Below are 18,297 nucleotides of genomic sequence, written 5' to 3'. Positions count from 1 at the left end.
CTAAAATATGTGTTGGAATCCTAATCTCTGTATGTGTGGATATAATTCTATTTGGAAATAGGGTTTTCTTTGTTATGTTAATTATCTGAGTAGGATGGGTTCTAAATCTAATCACTTCTGAGTTGTAAAGGAGCACATTAGATCCAGACACACACACAGGGAAAGACAGATGCTATGTGAAGATTGTCTGCAAGTAAAGGGACATGGAGTAGCTAAAGTGACTGGAAGGAATGATGAAGTAAGCGAGCGGAGCAGAAGATTTCAAAGGGCAGCTTGAAGAGACAAAGTAAAGTATTATGATGAAATGTGTAAAGATCTGGGGTTAGAAAAGCAAAACAGAAGAACACGCTCAGCATTTCTCAAGCTGAAAGAACTGAGGAAAAAAATTCAAGCCTTCAGGATTCTATGGGCAAAATGTTGAACAATGCAGGAAGCATCAGAAGAAGACAGAAAGAATATACAGAATCACTGGACCAAAAAGAAATTGGTTGATGTTCAACCATTTCAGGACGTAGCATATGATCAAGAATGGATCGTACTGGAGGAAGAGGTCCGAGCTGCACTGAAAAAAAAAAGGCATTGGCAAAACACGAGGCCCCAGGAATTGACAGAATACCAATGGAGATGTTTCAACAAATGGATGCAGTGCTAGAAACACTCACTCATCTATGCCAAGAAATTTTCAAGACAGCTACCTGGCCAACTGACTGGAAGAGGTCCATATTTGTGCCCATTCCAACAACAACACACAAGGTTTCTGAAGTAAACTAATAAGCATAATTTGGGCCCACACTGTGCAATACCCTTCCCATGTGCCAAATCCTTAGGAAACTGAATGGAAGGTCTTGGGACGGTGCCTATCTTGTGGGTGCTGAGGCTGAGGGTGGGGGTGTGCAGTCTGCTCAGGGCCAGGTAGCCGGTAAACAGTGGAGCTGGAATCCGATGCTCAGATGCTAACCCTGGAGCGCTGGTACCTCATTAACCATCATTTGGCATTGCCTCTTTCTGGAACATCATCACCCCGTCACCCACTTTTAAAGACATCCAGTTTGCTGATAGCCTTCCGAAAATGACACCCAGAGCCAAGAGCTGCTTCTCATGTTGTCTGGTCGGCAGTGAGTAGAGCGAGGCTCTGGGACAGGGACTGGCAAATGACCACAGCCTGTAGCCAGATCTAGCCATCACCTTTGTTTGTATGGCCCAAGACCTCAGAATGATGTTTACATGTCTAAATGCTTGGAAGAAAAAACAAAAATAGAGTATTTCCTGGCACATGAAGATTATATGAAACTTAAATTCCAGAGGGAAAAACAAAGTTTTATTGGCAAGCCAATAAAACCAGTTGCCGATGAGTCCACTCTGACTCATGGCGACCCCATGTGTCAGAGTAGAACTGTCCTCCGCTGGGTTTTCAGTGGCTGATTTTTCAGAAGTAGATCACCAGGCCTTTCTTCTGAGACACATCTGCATGGACTCAAACTGCCAACCTTTCAGTTAGCGGCCAAGAGTGTGAACTGTTGGCACCACCCAGGGACTTCTATCGGCACACAGCCACGCTCATTTGCTTATGTATGGTCTGTGGCTTCTTTCACGCTAGAACGGCAGAGCTGGGTAGTTGCAAGGAGAAGGTATCTGAAAACGTTTTAATCCTAAAATATTTTACTCTCTGGCCCTTTATAGGAAAATCTGCTGACCGTGTTCTAGGATAACCTTTTAGAAGGTCATGGCACACTCCTAGGTCAAAGAGGGTCTGCAGACACAGAAAATCCAACAATGGCTTTACGCACATACTTGTTGAATCCCACGCCCCCTGCTGCCCCCCAGCCCTCTCCCCACACCCACCCCGTATACCTGAACTTGTTTTCCAGGTCCAAGTCTAGGCTCTTCTTTCTCTCCTTGTGAATTTTCAATTAAATAAGATCATACGTAAGAGGCTCTTGGCACTGTACTCCACACAAGCTCTTGGTTATTACTATTTTGTTCAGGTGTATCTAGGTGGTTTGTTGACTTTCAAGCCAACTCTGGGATTCTGTTTAGAGCTTCATGGGATCATAACCTCTCTCCGGAGGATTTGACTCGCTAACCATTTTAACAGCAGATACCCAGAAGCCAGGCGTACTATGGCAGAAGCGTGATTTGCAGCATTTTGCCTATCTCTTTCCAAAACCTCACTATGAGGGGAACAAGGCAGAAGGTGTGGTTGCTAACGCCGGCTACTGTGAATCCTGGGGAACTGTTTGTGCCTGGATGGGGAAGGTGTTCAAAGTCCAGTGGAGTTTGTTGCTGGTGCCTGCTCAGCAGCATCACCGCCTTGGTACCCTACTGCCTCCAGCCCCATCACATCATGTATAAGCATTATTCTGAAGCCTTCATAAAATATAAACCTTCACGGTTTAAAAGCACACCATGCTTCATGACCTTGGGTTTGGAAACGGTTTCTTAGACATAACAACAAAAGCATGAAAAACAAAAGCAAAAATAAATAAGTTGGACTAAAAATAAAAACTTTTGTGCATCAAAGGACACTATTCCAGAGAATGAAAAAACAACCCAAAGAATGGAAGAAAATATTGCAAATCATGTGTCTGACAAGGGCTGATATGTTTAGAATATTTAAAGAACGCCTACAACTTAACAACAAAAAGTCAACCCAATTAAAAAATGGGCAAAGGACTTGAACAGATATTCTTCCAAAGAAGATATAAAAATGGCCAACAAACACATGAAAAGACGCTCAGCATCAAGACCGCAATGAGATACCACCTCACTCCCATTAGGATGGCTATTACTAACAAAACAAAACAAAACAGGAAATAACGGGTGTTGGCAAGGATGTGGAGAAACTGGAGCCCTCATCCATTGCTGGTGGGAATGTCAAATGGTACAGCCATTGGAAAACAGCTTGGTGTTTCCTCATAAAGTTGACTACAGGATTACCACATGACCCAGCAATTCTACTCATAGGTAGAAACCATGAAGAATTGAAAACAGGGACTCGAACACTTGTACACGAATGTCCATTGCAGCATTATCCACAGTAGCCAAAAGGTGGAAACAACCCAAGAGTTCATTAACAGATGAATGGATTAAAAAATGTGGTCTATCCATACAATCGGAACCCTGGTGTTGCAGTGGTTAAGAGCTACGGCTGCAAACCAAAAGGTCGCCAATTCAAATCCACTAGCCCCTTGGAAACCCTATGGGGCAGCTCTACTCTGTCCTATAGGATTGCTGTGAGTTGGAATCAACTTGATGGTATTGAGTTTGGCTTTTTTTTTTTTTTTTTTTTTATCCTTATAATGAAGTATTTTTTGGCCCTAAAAAGGAATGAGGTTCTGATATATGCTACCACATGGGTGAACCTTGAAAACATTATGCTGAGTGAAAGAAGCCAGACACAAAAGGACAAATACTGTATGATTCCAGTTACATGAAATAGCTAGACAGGCAAATTCAAAGAGACAGAAAGTAGACATTACCTAGGGGCTGGGGCAGGGGGTGGGGTGGGGAGTTATTGCTTAGTGGACACACAGTTTCTGTTTGTGGTGATAAGACATTTTTGGAAATAGTAGTGATGTTTGTACAACATTGTGAATGTAATTAATGTCACTAAATTGTACACTTTAAAATGGTCAAAATGAAAAATTTTATGCTATATATACTTTACCAAAAGGAGTCCCTGGGTGGCGCAAATGGTTAAGTGCTCAGCTACTAGCCGAAAGGTTGGCGGTTTGAACCCACTTAGACGCTCCTCAGACGCTCCTCAGATGATAGGGCTGGCGATCTGCTTCTGAAAAGTCACGGCCTTGAAAATCCTACGAAGCAGTTCTACTCTGCACCCATGGGGTCGCCATGAGTCAGAATCGACTCGATAGCAACTAACAACAACAAAGTATGATTTACTGCAATTTAAAAAATTGGTTAAAAAAATCTCATCATGCTTCCCCCTCCCCCCCCGAAGAGACACCTCCAACGTGATATGCAATTTTTTTCCAAATGTCAGCACAGGTCACATAAAAAAGGCCGAATCTACTTCAGTACATCATGCTTGGTAAAGAAGAGGGTCAGTGAAAATGAGGAAGACCCTCTACGAGATGGACTGACGCAGTGGCTGCAACAATGGGCTCAAGCATAACGATTGTGAGGATGGTGAAGGACCAGGCAGTGTCTCATTCTGCGGTACATAGGGTTGCTATGAGTCAGAACCGACTCGATGGCACCTAACAACAACAACAACACTTCAGTTCTTGGCTCTACTGTCTACTGAGAGACTCCTTTTCCTCCCGGGAGGAGGCTGACGTGTTGCCACGGCCCAGGTTTGAAATAGCTCCCCTGTGACTCATTGAAGCTGGGGAATAGCTGAGACAGCATCAGCATAACTCAGGAAAAGAGACCCCAACAGCAAGGTCCCCTCCTGGCCCCTGCCCAGTGGAGCCCCCATTGCCCCCTCCCTCAGATGTGTGGGGAGTTCAGCAGGAGATGGTGGCCCAGCAGGGGGTACCCCACCTGGCCTCTGTGCCCTCCTGGGAGTTGGGGGGAGAACCCCCCGGCTCGGACAGTTGGAGTTACCCGCAGGTGGGTGCCAGTGGCTGGAAGGCACCGGGCTCTGTTTCCCTTTCACTTTCACAGCCAGGTCTGAGGCCAATCATACGACTCAACTATCACTGGCCAAAAAGTTTCCTCATGTAAGAAAAACCAAACTATTGTAGAATTTTTAAACAACATCTCTAAAGCCCCCAATCAATACTAGCATATTAAAAACAATGCAGGACAACAACAAAAAAGAAACCATTAGCGTAGTAGCTGTCTTTGGGTGGACATCGTGCTTCCCCAGGAGGCTTAAGTATGTGAAGAAAATCATCCATGGCAGGGGTCGACCCATTTGTTCTGGAAAGGGCCAAAACCAAACCAAGTTTGATGCTGTTAAGCCAACCCCAACTCACGGGGACCCCATGTTTTACAGAGTACAACTACTCTGTAGGATTTTCTAAGCTGTAATCTTTTATGAAAGCAGATCGCCAGGCCTTTCTTCTGTGGTGCTGCTGATGGGTTGAACTGCCAACCTTTAGGTAAGTAGTTGAACGCAAACTACTTGTGCCACCCAGGGAGCTCATTGTAAAGGGCCAAAAACCCGCTGCTGTCGAGTCAATTCCAACTCACAGTAACCCTATAGGCCAGAGTAGAACTGCCCTGTAGAGTTTCCAAGGAGTGGCTGGTGAATTCGAACTGCTGACCTTTTGGTTAGCAGCTGAGCTCTTAGCCACTGCACCACCAGGGCTCCTGTAAAGGGCCAGAGAGTAAATATTTCAGGCTTTTCAGGCCAGACAGGCTGTGTCACAAGGACTCTGTGGTGCAAAGACAGCCAGAGACAATACGTAAATGAAAGGGCATGGCTGTGTACCAATAAAACTTTATTTGTAAAAACAAGTGGTGGGCTGCATTTGGCCCTCAGGCTGTAGTTTGCAGACCCCTGATCTATGACATTATGAAAAAAGTATAAGAAAGTGTCCAGAGACTAAAGTTTATTAGCGGTTGCCAGGGGCAGGTGGGCAGGAGGCAGAAAGGAGAACCAATGCTTAGGAGCCACCAAGCTTCTGTTAAGGGTGATGGTATAATTCCGGAACAGAGAAGGGGGATGGGTGCACAACATGATGAACATAGTTAATGTCACTGACCTGTACACATGAAGACTGTTGACATGTCAAATGTTTTGCTACGTATACACATACAACAAAAAAAATGTTGTTTTAATAAAAAGAGAAAAAAAGTGACGTTCACTGTAATGAAATTAAAGCAGAGCCACAGCCCCTCCTGATGTCTAAGTGCTCATACTGCATCCCTGCTCCGTAGGTAGCTGGGTGCCAGCAGTGTCCAAGCCACAGCCCTGTCTTTTTGTGGAGGACATCCTGAGTCAGGAGGGGAACCCCTATAGATCAAAGAGGAACTTTCCTGGCCAAGCGGTGACCCCGAGACTGCCTGCTGGCTGAACTCCTGCCCCCATGCTCAGTGCAAAGCAGAGAGTGCAAAGGCCCATCTGCAGCCCTCGTGTGGCTCTGAGAGTCCTCCTTATCCTGCTTTTATGAAAATGGTTAAGCACTTGACGACTAGCTGAAAGGCTGGCGGTTTGAACACACCCAGAGGTACCGCAAAAGAAAGGCCTGGCAATCTGCTTCCAAAAGGTCACAGTCTTGAAAACCCTTTGGAGCACAGTTCTACTCTGCACATGGGGGGTCGTTATGAGTCAGAATTGACTAACAACAATTACACTGCTACTTCTCTAGCTCTGATTTATACCTGGTCACAGGCCTTAATCTGTTCTGGGGTAAACATGACAGAGAGGTCCCCAGCCATTCCTCTGCGCCGCCTGTCGCCAGGAGAGGCAGAAAGCTGAGGACAGCTGGCCTTGCGCAGGCTGCTCCCTCCAAAGTCTCGCTATTTTTGGTGACTCTCTGTGCCTCATTTATTTTTGATTTGCTCATACAGACTCTATGTTCTTTCTCTCCCCTGCACTGAAATGAAATAAATGCAGTATTTTTAAACTCTGTGTGTCACCTCGTGATGAGCTTGATGAGTATTGTCGAGGAGGCTCCTCGCGTGAGACAGGACAGAGGCCATGCCTCCCTCTTCTAGACACAGTGGCCGGCCCCGTCCTGGGGACAGGCTGGGCTTTGAGGTCAAGGACCTGTGTTGAAATTGGACTTGGAAAGGCTGAGGGTTCATGGACACCCGGGAGGTGCCCCTGAGCCAGTGGGTATAGAGGCGTGGGATGCCCATCTGAGTGGCAGCCTGTGCAATATCGCTGGGCAGGGGCCCGAGTCACTGTGTGTGACAGCATGGCCTGAGAAGACACAAGGGTCAGGGCTGTCACATGTACTGGTTCATTCAATCCTTGCCCCAGAGTCCCAAGAAGTTGGTACTGTGGTTAACCACAGATGACCACTGGGAAAACTGAGGTTTGGAATGGTTAAGTTGCCCCACCCATGATCACTTCATAAGTGGCAGTTCTAGGAGTTCATTTTCCAAACCACAGCTCTGTCCTACCACAGGCTGTTAGGGATTGAACTGTGTCCCCCACCAAAATGTGTTGGAATCCTAACACCTGTCCCTGTGGATGGGAATAAGGATTTCTTTGTGATGTTAACGAGGCCACTATCAGTGTCCGGTATGTCCTAAACCTAAACACTTCTGAGTGATATAAAGGGCAGCCTAGACACAGAGACAAGCAAGCACCAAAGGGGAAAGACAGATGCCACATGAAGACTGTCACGGAACTAAGGAACAGAAGCTGAAAGAAACAAGAGAGAGAACCTTCTCCTAGAGCTGGTGCCCTGAATTCAAACTTACAGCCAGCCTCCTGAGCTGTGAGAAAATAAATGTCTGTTTTTTAAATCCACCCCCTTGTGGTATTTCTGTTAAGCAGCTCCAGGAGACTAAGACACAGTGGAGAAGTCTGGGGACAGACACAGAAACCAGAGAGGCCTTCTCCTAAGATGATATGGAGAGGGACCAGGTTCTCTCCCTTGAGAATCATTCCTAGTGCTAACGAATGGGCCCCAGGAGCTCCTCCTGGAGGATGCTTCTCATGCCCTCGCCCCCACCCCCTTCCCTCCAAGATAAACCTCTCCAAAAACTTGTCTATCCTGTCTCCACGCACCACCCGCCCATTGTAGATAGGTCATCCTGTAGGGCTCTGTGCCCACCACCCACCCAAGCAGGGATTTCGTGTGGTCAAGCCCAGTGGGCACTGTCCTCATTGTCACTCTTGGTGACTGAGACCTCCTGCAAACGCCTTTCCTCTCCCTGTGGCCCCATCCTCTGGTACCCCCGCCCTCTCTGCCCAGCCTCCCACACAGGGAGGACAGGATGGAGTTCTCCTGTCTATACTCTCTTTCCGGGGAGGTCTTGCCTGGGCCACAGCTTCACACCCAGCCCAAATGCTCGTATTCAGATTCACACCCCAGCCAGATGGCCCCCCCGGAGCCAGACTGACTATGAGATTACCCTCTTTGCCAGGCACCCAACAGGTCACCAGTGCAGAGTGGAGGGTGCACTTGGGATTTCCCCCTGGACCTCTCTGTTCCTCCTTGAGGCTGCTCATACTCAGTGACTGCTCACACCCCAAATGCCAGTCACCCCAATCCCTCCCTGCCCCCTCACTGCTTCCTTGTTGGCGAGTCCCCTCGTCCTGCCTGCACTGTGGCTACAGGCCTGACGGGCTCTGGCTCCTACGCCTGCCCACCAAGACCCATTCTCCCATGGCAGCCTCAGATGCGTACATCAGCCCCTCACAACCCCCTCACTCTGACGGCTCCTTTCACCCTGAAAGTCAAACTCTGCCATGGCCGACAGAGCCCCAGCCCCGCCCGCTGCCCCTGTACTGGTAGGGGCACAGTGAGCTCTCACACCAGCTTTGGTTAGGGATGAAACCAGGCAGAGTGCCTGCCCTCGCAGGGACCATCAGCAAAGACACAAGTAACTACGTAGAATGATGGATAGTGACACATGCCACAGCAAATGCCACAGAAACTCAAAGTAGGTGCGGGAGGTGGGAGCTGGTATGGGTGTGGTGGGTTGACTGTGGCCCCCAAAGATATGTCCATTCCTAAAACCCGGACACTGTAATTGTTCTGATTTGTAAAAAGGGTCTCTGTAGATGTAATTAAGTTAAGGATCTCAAGAGGAGATCATTCTGGGGATTACCCAACCCACTGCCATTGAGTTGATTCTAGCTCACGGCGACCCTATAGGACACAGTAGAACTGTCCCATAGAGTTTTCAAGGCTATAGTCTTTATGGAAGCAGGCTGGTACATCTTTCTCCTACGGGGTGGCTAGTGGGTTTGAACTGCCGACCTTTTGGTTAGCAGCCAAGTGCTTTGCCACCGTGCCACGAGAGCTCCTCTGGATTACCCAGGTGGACCCTAAATCCAGTGACCATGTCCTTATAAGAGGCAGCGAGGAGAAGGCTTAGAGGAGAGAAGGTGGTATGAAGATGGAGGCAGAGATTGGAGTGATGCTGCCACAAGCCCAGGAACACCTGGGGTGACCAGAAGCTGGAAGAAGCAAGGAAGGGTCCTCATCCAGAGCCTTATAGTCTTTAAAGGGAGCATGGCCCTGCTGACACCTTGATTTCAGATTTCTGGCCTCTACAACTATCAGAGGGTATCACTTCTGTTGTTTTAAACCACCTGCTTTGTGGTCCTTTGCTGCAGCACACCCAGGAAATAACACAGGGCAAGTGTTGTGTTTTCACTCAGGGTGGTCAGGGCAAGCCTTTCCCAGGAGACCACATCGGATTAGAACCGAGGGAAGAGTAGGTGAGCCTCTGGGTCTCTGGGGAAGGGCGACTCCTCTGATGGAGAAGCACGTGCAGACCTGCGGGGAGAAGACCCAGGAGGCTGAGTGGCCCGAGGGGCATGAGCCAGGTCATTCCACCTGCTCTTCCCAGGGAGGGGAGGCTCTCTGGCAGCCTCCATGGGCTGCCTTCAAGTGGTTTTACAGTGGCAGTGTGCAGGCCCTGCAGGACGAGGTTGGGATCTCGGGCCATGGCTCAACTTGATAGTGTCCAGCAGGTCCAGAGTCCCCCATCAGGAAGATGCCCATTCATGAAGCACATTGGAGAGCAAGGTATTTCATGGACTGCCACCAGGGTGCACACGCAATACATACGCACACAAGCATGCACACAAACACACACATATATGCACGTGCACACACGCACATGCTCCTGCATGCACACACGTATGTGCACACACATGCACGTGTATACACACATACATGCGTGCACACACAAACACATACACACACCCCAGGCCAGCTCCTCTTCCTCCAACTACTCCTGCTTTCAGTGCTCTGCTCTGGGAATCTGCTCCCAGATCACCCACCAGGATCAGCTTGCTCCCTTGGAGCTTTGGGTCCCACCTCCACACCCGAATCCTCGCTGCACCTGCAGCCCTGCCCTGAGCTCCAGGTGCAGATTTTTGGCCACCTATTGACTCTGTCTACACCCATGTCCAGTGGTCTCTGAAACGTGGAGACCAAAGTGACCTCCTCTGCCCACCCTGCGGGGCCATTGTTTTTCCAGACTCTGCTCAGGAGGCCTGGACCACAGCTGTCACCTGTCACCAGAGCCCCGTTTCTATTTCTCAACTGCAGACCCATCACGTCATGCTTTTTCTTCAGTTCTTGGCGGCTGCCCAGGGCCTGCAGTGCCTAGTCCCGGTGCCTTGGCTTGGCATGTAGAGCCCTTCACAGGTGCCCCTGTCTGCTCTCTCTGCCTCTGTCTTCACACACCTAACCTCGGGCACACCTGACCTCGGGCACACCTGACCTCGGGCACACCTGACTTTGGGCACATTTGACCTCAGGCACATCTGACCTCCTGCATACCTGACCTCAGCCTCTTCTCCCTCACACTCATGTGCCAGTACAGCCCCCCTTGTGTCTGCTGCACCCTCAGAAGGGGCCTGCATCTGTCCACTGCTAAGGAGTAACTCAGCCTCAAGGTCCAGTCCGAGGCTGCACCCCACACTATCCACAGTGGTTACCCCGGGAGTGGGCAACGACAGGGAGTTAAGTTGGCACTTTCTAACACCTCCACCCTCTACATTTAATGACTTGCTTGAAGTCTGACTGAGCAGCAAAGAGCCCGGCACATTCTTCACACACCCTCCCCCCATTCCCCAAGACATCTAGGATGGCCCTGGGGAGAACAAGCTCCCAGTGGCTTCCCAGTCCAAATCATCACCAGTTGAACCCGAGCCCAGCTCCCAGCATCCTAATCTCCAGTAAAGCCCTCCCCGACCCCACTCCAAGCCAACTAATGGGGCACATGAGGCAGACATGCCCCACCCCCGGGTCCCCACCACTTACATTCACCTGCACAGGGTCGAGGAGGGACTCCCCAACTTGCCCTTGATAAAACAGATGATGCTCGACCAGGAATTCCCTTTCAACTAGGGGACATGGGGATGTCGCCATATGGGGGTTGGGGCAGACGGCACATTCCTGAACTCCCAGAAAAGCAGGTGCAGCCCCTCCCAGGACTCCCTAAGATGGGCTTCTCTAAGCATGGCCTGTAACCCTGGTTGCACTTCAGATGGTTCTAGAGCTTCACATCTCTTTATTTCTTTCTGATTTTCAAAACAGAAATAAAAAATCCTCACAACTGAACCTATAAGCAACATCATGATAAATGGAGAAAAGACTGATGTCAAGAATTTCCTTTTACTCGGATCCACAATCAACGCCCACGGAAGAAGCAGTCAGGAAATCAAACGACGTATTGCATTGAGCAAATCTGCTGCAAATGACCTCTTTAAAGCGTTAAAGTAAAAAGCAAAGATGTCACTTTGAGGACTAAGGTGCACCCGACCCAAGTCATGATATTTTCAACCATCTCATACGCATGTGAAAGCTGGACAATGAATAAGAAAGACCGAAGAAGAATTGATGCCTCTGAATTACAGTGTTGGCGAAGAATATTGAACATACCATGGACTGCCAGAAGAACAAACAAGTCTGTTTTGGAAGAAATATAGCCAGAGTGCTCCTTGAAAGCGAGGATGGCCAGACTTCATCTCATGTACTCTGAACATGTTATCAGGAGGGACCAGTCCCTGGAGAAGGACATCATGCTTGTACAGTAGAGGGTCAGCGAAAAAGAGGAAGACCTTTGATGAAATTGACTGACACAGTAGCTGCAACAATGGGCTCAAACATAAAATGTTGTGAGGATGGCATAGGACTGGGAAGTGTTTCGTTGTGTTGTACATAGGGTTGCTATGAGTCAGAACCAACTTGACAGTACCTAACAACAACAACTACTTCCCTTCACAATCACCCCTTCATTTCGATGCTTGGTGCTGGGTTTCTCTTTACTGCAGAACAGCAAGCTTCATTTAAAAATAAACTTAGGATAAGAGGTGAGCCGACTAACAGAAAAATGCAAACTAAGTAACAGGGCTGGTGGCGTGTATACATGCCCCAAGTCATGAAGACGAAAGGCCAGTGACTGCAGTGTAGGAGTCAGATGCCCCAGATGGGGGCTGGGGTGGAGAGAAACAGAGAGAGTTAGAGAGTGAGACCAAGAACCCCATACACAGAGCACTCCCTCACAGCCTCAAGCCCCGGAATCCCCCGGAAGCAAAGGCAGATGACATCTCCAGCAGCTATCAGAGCAGAGCCCCAGGGCAAAAGTGAATGCACGGTCATCAGGCAGTTCTTTCTTTCCTTTAGAACTAATTTCACCCCTTTTGTGGGAGCAGAGTCCTCCTGTCACAGAAAGTGGATCAAGAGAAATTAGAAAGAGGCTTGAAAACCCATGCAGGCCAGCCCAGGGAGAAGTGCTGGTGGGTGGTCTAGGCAAGGGGCCCATGTCTGAATGCACGCGCATGCATGCACACACACACACACATGCTCACATGTTCAAACATGTGCATACACAAATGTGTGCATGCAAACATGCACACGTGCATATTCATAGGCACATTTTCATGTACAGACTCATGGGCACACACGTGTTCATACAAAGACACTCATACAGGTGCATGCATTTACATGCATAAATGCAAGTGCACACATTGACATGTACATACAGGCATGTGTGGACACACGTACATACACATACACAGGGCCACTCCACCCAGTTGCCTGACCCCACATATACCCAGAGAAGCGCAGGGAAGGCCTCAACTGCATAGGCTAGATGCCCTGCCCCAGGCCAGGCCCCTCCCTTCCTGTAGAAGAAACGGCATCCTCCCACCCATCCTGGGCTCCCCGGCCCCTCCTGCTGCTCTGAGAGCAACAGATGGTCCGCAGGGCAAGAATAGAACCAACCCAAGAACCCCTTCTGGCTGCAGCAGCCAGAAAGAAGGCTTTGAACAATGGCACAATTCCAATCTAGGTGGCCAAAGGATACAAAGCCAAACGGCAGGGATGAAGAAGAGGGGGCAAACATGGCAGACGTGTCTCCAGGACATGTGCAATATCCAACCAGAGTGCACTCCAAACATGGACTTAAGGATGTTTCTGCAGTGCCCGACATTTTTGTTGGGCCACTTCTACCTCCCTGGGTGGACAGCATGGCAGGGTGGGGGTGGGGGGCTTTTGCTTTCCTCCCTCTGAGGCCTAGACAAGCTTGACCTCCTGCTTTAACAGCTCTTACCGCAGCTGCCTCCGGGGCAGTGGGCTGGGAACACACAGGCCTTGGCTGAGGCCACAGAAATCTCCAACCAGGTGGCTCCAGCCTCCCACATAAGTAACCCCCTAGGAGCAGCCCCCTGGGTAGATACGGCAGCCTCCGGTGGGCCAGGACAACACGGGTAGGTCAGAGTTAGAGACTAGTGAAATCTCCCAGGGACTGGAGGGGCTGTAGGCCAGAGCCCTTGCAGCAGCTGTCATGGGTCTCCGTCTCCTGACAATCCATCCCTCTGCACTCCCTGCCACCCCCTCCCCACCACCCCCCCAGCTTTCCTTTCACAATCTGTTTCAGGTCTTTTGATACCAAGAGCATGTCTCACCCTGGTCTACTGTCAGGCATAGCATGTCTTGTCCTTCTGGAAGTTTCTTAAAGGTAATGAACAGAACAGAGAAGTGAGGGAGACCCTTATGTCATGACGACTGTCCTCTGGAGCAGGCAGGATACTGTGAGGGTGGCGGGGGGCGGGGGGGACTTCCTGCTGTGGGGACCCAGTGCAGTGGAACTCAACTTGGCATTTCTCTTGTGACACCCAAACTGCCCTTCACACTAAATGGAAAACAAGCTGTTGGTCTTAGTGGCCCACCTTCAGGATTCCCTCTCCACTGGTACCAGTTAAACAGGTACCAGTGAGAGGATTCCTGGCATGGCAGTGCCTCCTGGTCCCCATATTTACCAGTGCCCTTGGGGACAGCCATGGAAACCCAAGGGACTCCAGGCATCACCCACAGGCCACGCTGAGCTCTGGGGACTCTGCTCTGCAGCATATCTGGGCCCCTTCCACCTGGGTGGGACTTCAGAGAGAGATGGAATCTCCATGTCCACCCCTGAGTGGGAAATCAGTGAGCCTGCGGCCGTGGGGAAGGGCAGAACAAGGAGGTCTGGATCACAAGCCTCTGTCCCCCACTGCAATGGTGCTTGCGATGGGGATGGGGGGAGACACAGTGTTCGCAGGGCCTGGTTTCGCCCTCCTTGTTGAGCACAGAATAAAGAGGGAAAGGAAACGCTGTCTCCTCTCCCAGCCAGGCTGGAGTCTGTTGAACTGAGCCAAGGTAGGAAAAACCCACAGAGGGGAGGGGGAGGGGGAGACGACAAGGCCAGCTTTTCCAATCACGATTGTGACTGCGTTTTAAACCCTGACTCAGCTTGGCTGCAGCTGAGGCAGAGGCGGCCCCACTCTCCACTCTCTTCTCCCTGCTCTGCTCTCTGAAGGGAGGGAGCGGCTCCAAGCTGCTCCATAGGCGGGTGGCACAGGGGGGAGGCTTTAACCCCTTACACCCCAGCACAGAGGAGGAGGGAGAGGTTTCCCCGGATGGGCAATTTCAAGAGATAGGCACTCAACACCAGGTACCCATCTTGGGGTGTCTTGACCACCCCAGGGGGTCCGCCTGGAACACTGCCTTGCCCCCACTGGCTCCCCTGCCACCCCCGTGTGGCTGGAGTCTTGCCCCCTCTGGAGCCCCCCCCCACACAGTTCCAGGCCAGTGAGGAGTAAGCGGGTATTAATGTCATGCCTAGATGAGTTTCTGCAGCGGCATTAGAAGGTTCATAGGCTGTGGGGCGGTGAGGGTGGGAGTAGGGGACAGAAGCTGTCCTTGGCCCATCCCCTGGCCAGCCCTGTAGAGGGATGTTCTGGTGCTGCTTCTAGCCAAGCCCCCCAGCTCCTGGTAGCTCACTGCTGGTATCCACACACTCACCTACTACGGCTCTTGGGGCTGTGCGGAGGGCGTGTCTGCCTCAGGGGCAGGACTGAGAGGACTCTGCAGGGGCTGCACTGGTGATATCCTCCCTGGCCTAGCTGGTGCTGCTCCGGGTGCTGCCCCCGCTTCTCCCGCCGGTCCTCTGCTCTAACCACAGGCTGGCCTGTGGGTGCTGGCTCTCTTGGCAGCATGCATGGCCACAGGCTAGCTCTCTCTCACTAGATGGGGCTTTTTGAGATGGTGCCCGGCTGTGCACAGAAACCCCTGGCAACTGCCCCTCATCACTGGTCACTCAGGGCACAGCCAGGCCCACCCGGGTTTGGAATCATGGGTCTTGGCTTACAGCTGTGTGGCCTGGGGTGAAACTAATGTCACCTCTCTGAATCTCAGTGTCCCCATCTGTAACAGGGACTAATAGCAGGACTTGCCTTGAGGGTTGCTGTGGGGATTAGTGGGGCAAGTTATGAGAAGGGGTCTAGCACGGTGCCTGGTGCACAATAAAGTGGCCATTCACCACAGTTCCCAGCAGCTCCCACTGACCTTATACAAAGTGGGTGCTGGACACTGAACAATGGATACTATTACTGCACTTGAGCTGGATTTCAATCATGATCCTTGAGAGAGTTTAGGTGAAAAGATCTCGGGTCCATCTGCTAGGAGTGTTCGGAACTTGGGGAGGCAGATGTTCACTGGGCAGCAGGGTGGATGGATCTGCCTCTGGGATCAATGATCAGAGCCCCTAAGGTGCCCACCCTGGACCCCTTGAAGTGTACAGCATGAACCCACCCCTTCTGGGGGAGGCATGGGAGGCATCCCGAGAAGAGGGCTCCCCTGGGTACCACTCATTTGCCTTGTTTGGATGCCCTGCCCATTCTCACATGCCCAGGTGTCTCATCACCCTCAGATAATCACCAGTGAAAGGCAGGGCTAGGTTTCTGAGGCCACCCAGTCTGCTAAACCCACTTCTCTGCACCAGGAGAGTGGCTCTGCCTGTCCTAACACACCAGTAGGTGTGACCAGGAGACCCCACACTGGACCTCACGCCCACTCGGGGTGAAACTGAGTCCCAGCTCCAGGTATAACTGCTGGTTTCTAAGAGACGTAAGCAGCACAGCCCAGCTCAGCTCCCCACCTCCCTGGCGAGGCTCCCTCCTGCACCTCTTGGCTGGTAACACGCCTTATGCAATCCTTGCTAAAGGGAAACGGATCATCACACCACAGGGAAAGCCACAGAAGCTTCTGGAGGCTAGGAATCAGAGGCAACAACCCACCTCAGCTTTGAAGCCCTCAAACCTTGGCAGGTGTGTGGGAAGCGGAGAAATAGTCTCCCCAGGGGGAAGTGGTCCCGTGCCCTATTCCCCACCTTGGCGGGGTGGGGTTTTTGCAGGGAGATTTCTGTAGCTCTCCTCGCCCTGGCATTTGTGAACAGGCACGTGGGGCTCCTCCCTGCTCTCCAGGGGACTGTAAGAATAAATAACAAATGGTTACAAAGAAGCTTACGGTCCCATATCCACGTGATAGGGGCATAAAAGATTAATCTCTCATCCAGGCAGCACTACAGGAGCAATTTGAAAGCTGGCTTTACTCCACCACTGCCCCTAACCGCTCTATTGAATTAAAAGCTATGCAAAGAAAACCATCAGGGACTGTTCCTTTGCAATCACATAATTAACCAAAAAAGAAAAAAAAGTTTTTAAATGAAAGTACTCAGGGCTGGTGAGACTGTGATGAAGCTACTATGCTGAAACACTGCTTCAGCGGCGGCTCACAGCAGTTTTTTGGGGGAAGGAATTGGGTAATACAGGTTCATAGCTTTGGGTCTGGAAATCCTACTTATCTAAATTTATCCTAGGGAACTCGTTACAGAGAGGAAATAAAGTTAGACACACACGAATGTTCACCAGAGCCTTACTTGGACGAGTAAAAGACGTGAAATTTCTAAGGACCTAAAGTTTAATGAAGGAAAAACAACCAGCAGAACATAACATGGTCACTACGAGGGCGGCGTCCCTGTTTGGGAAAGTGCTACATATACCTGTTTGCAGCAGGTGGAGATACACAGGTGAGCGCGAGGAGCCCCTCCTTGGAACACACTCATACTCCTGCCTCAGGCTCAGTCACCCCTCACTGGTGTGGGGGGGTACTTTGTATGTGGGAAGCAGGACAAGTGGGGGCTCCCGCTGGAGACTCCTGCCAAGGTGCTGGGGTACAGCAGGCAGTTGGGGCAAGTCTGTGTCCCTGTATGGTCCCCCTCGTTTGGCACCTGCTGACCGTGATCCAGGAGGGAGGCCAGGGTGAGCATCTGCTCCGTTAATGAGGTGGCCAGGGGTGCAGGCTTGAGTGTTCCCTGCTGTCGCATTCTAGCTCTGTCACTGGGTAGTTGCATACCTGAGGCAAAGATTGGCACCTGTTTATATCCATGCTCTCACCTGTGAGGCATGGATAATTATAGTGGTTCCTCCAAGGACAGTTAAAAGATTAAGATAAATGCATGTAAGGCATTAAGCCTGGCAAAGAGGGAGTCCTCAACCAATGGCAGCTGCCAATACAGATAATGGCAGTGATAGCTGTCATTGTGATTACCCCCTAAGAGTCAAAGGGACACCTAACTCCTCTTCCCAAAGACAGGGCATATACATTTACCTGTCCAGTTCCCTGCCACCTGCCCCCAGTCCAGGCAGACCTGGAGGCCCTCAGCTCCTTGGGCACCTGCTCCTGGGATGCTGGGTTTCTTGGCCTGCCATCTGGGACATTCGGCTAGATGCCCTGGGAGATTGCTGCTGTTAAAAGGAGTGACCTCCTATAACTGAGTGTTTGGTTGTCAAAACTCAGGTGGTGTCCTGGTTGCTGCATGGTGGTGTCTGCAGGGAGGCTGTGCTGGGGGAGGCTCCCAGCTGGAGGCATCAGATCCCGGCCCCAGAGTCACAGCAGGCCCGCACCTGGCCATCGCCTCTTCTCAGATGCACGGGCATGTCCTTGCTGACTGCCCCTCTGGCTGGCTGCCAGGCCTGAGGCTGCCCCACTCTCTACTGGGCACTGCCTATTGTTCCAGGGTGGAGGCCAAGACACCCTGGGGAGGGTGCAGTGAGCAGATATGGGTGCCTCCGGTTGTCCACCTTCCCAGCAGGGGCCCTTGGTTCTCCTGGTTCTGAAGGCATCCCTGCCGGTCACAGACAGCCTAAGGGAGATGAGACCTGGGTACCTGCTATGGAGACATCTTCCCCTTTGTCTGCCCCAGAGGGCACAGGGTTGGACCCAGAGTTTGGCTTAAGGACCCCAAGCTCATGAGGCTGCTGATGTGTAACATTTTGGCTCCTCTGAGTGTACCTAGGAGTAGGAGGGGACAGAAGAGCAGGTGAGGAGCGGGAGTTAAGCCTCGCCAAGAGCACGTGGACCCATC

General features: G+C 50.9%; 1 protein-coding gene across 5 annotated transcripts in view; it reads right to left on the bottom strand.

Moving 5' to 3' along the window:
- KCNAB2 (potassium voltage-gated channel subfamily A regulatory beta subunit 2) overlaps positions 1–18,297 on the bottom strand; it is a 111,117-nt gene that overhangs the window by 82,718 nt on the left and 10,102 nt on the right. The gene's annotated exons all lie outside the window — the stretch shown is intronic.

Source organism: Loxodonta africana, chromosome 3 (assembly GCF_030014295.1).
Source record: "Loxodonta africana isolate mLoxAfr1 chromosome 3, mLoxAfr1.hap2, whole genome shotgun sequence".
Taxonomy (NCBI): Eukaryota; Metazoa; Chordata; class Mammalia; order Proboscidea; family Elephantidae; genus Loxodonta; species Loxodonta africana.
The sequence above is the reverse complement of the archived record's forward strand: the minus strand, read 5'-3'. Positions and strand labels throughout refer to the sequence as shown.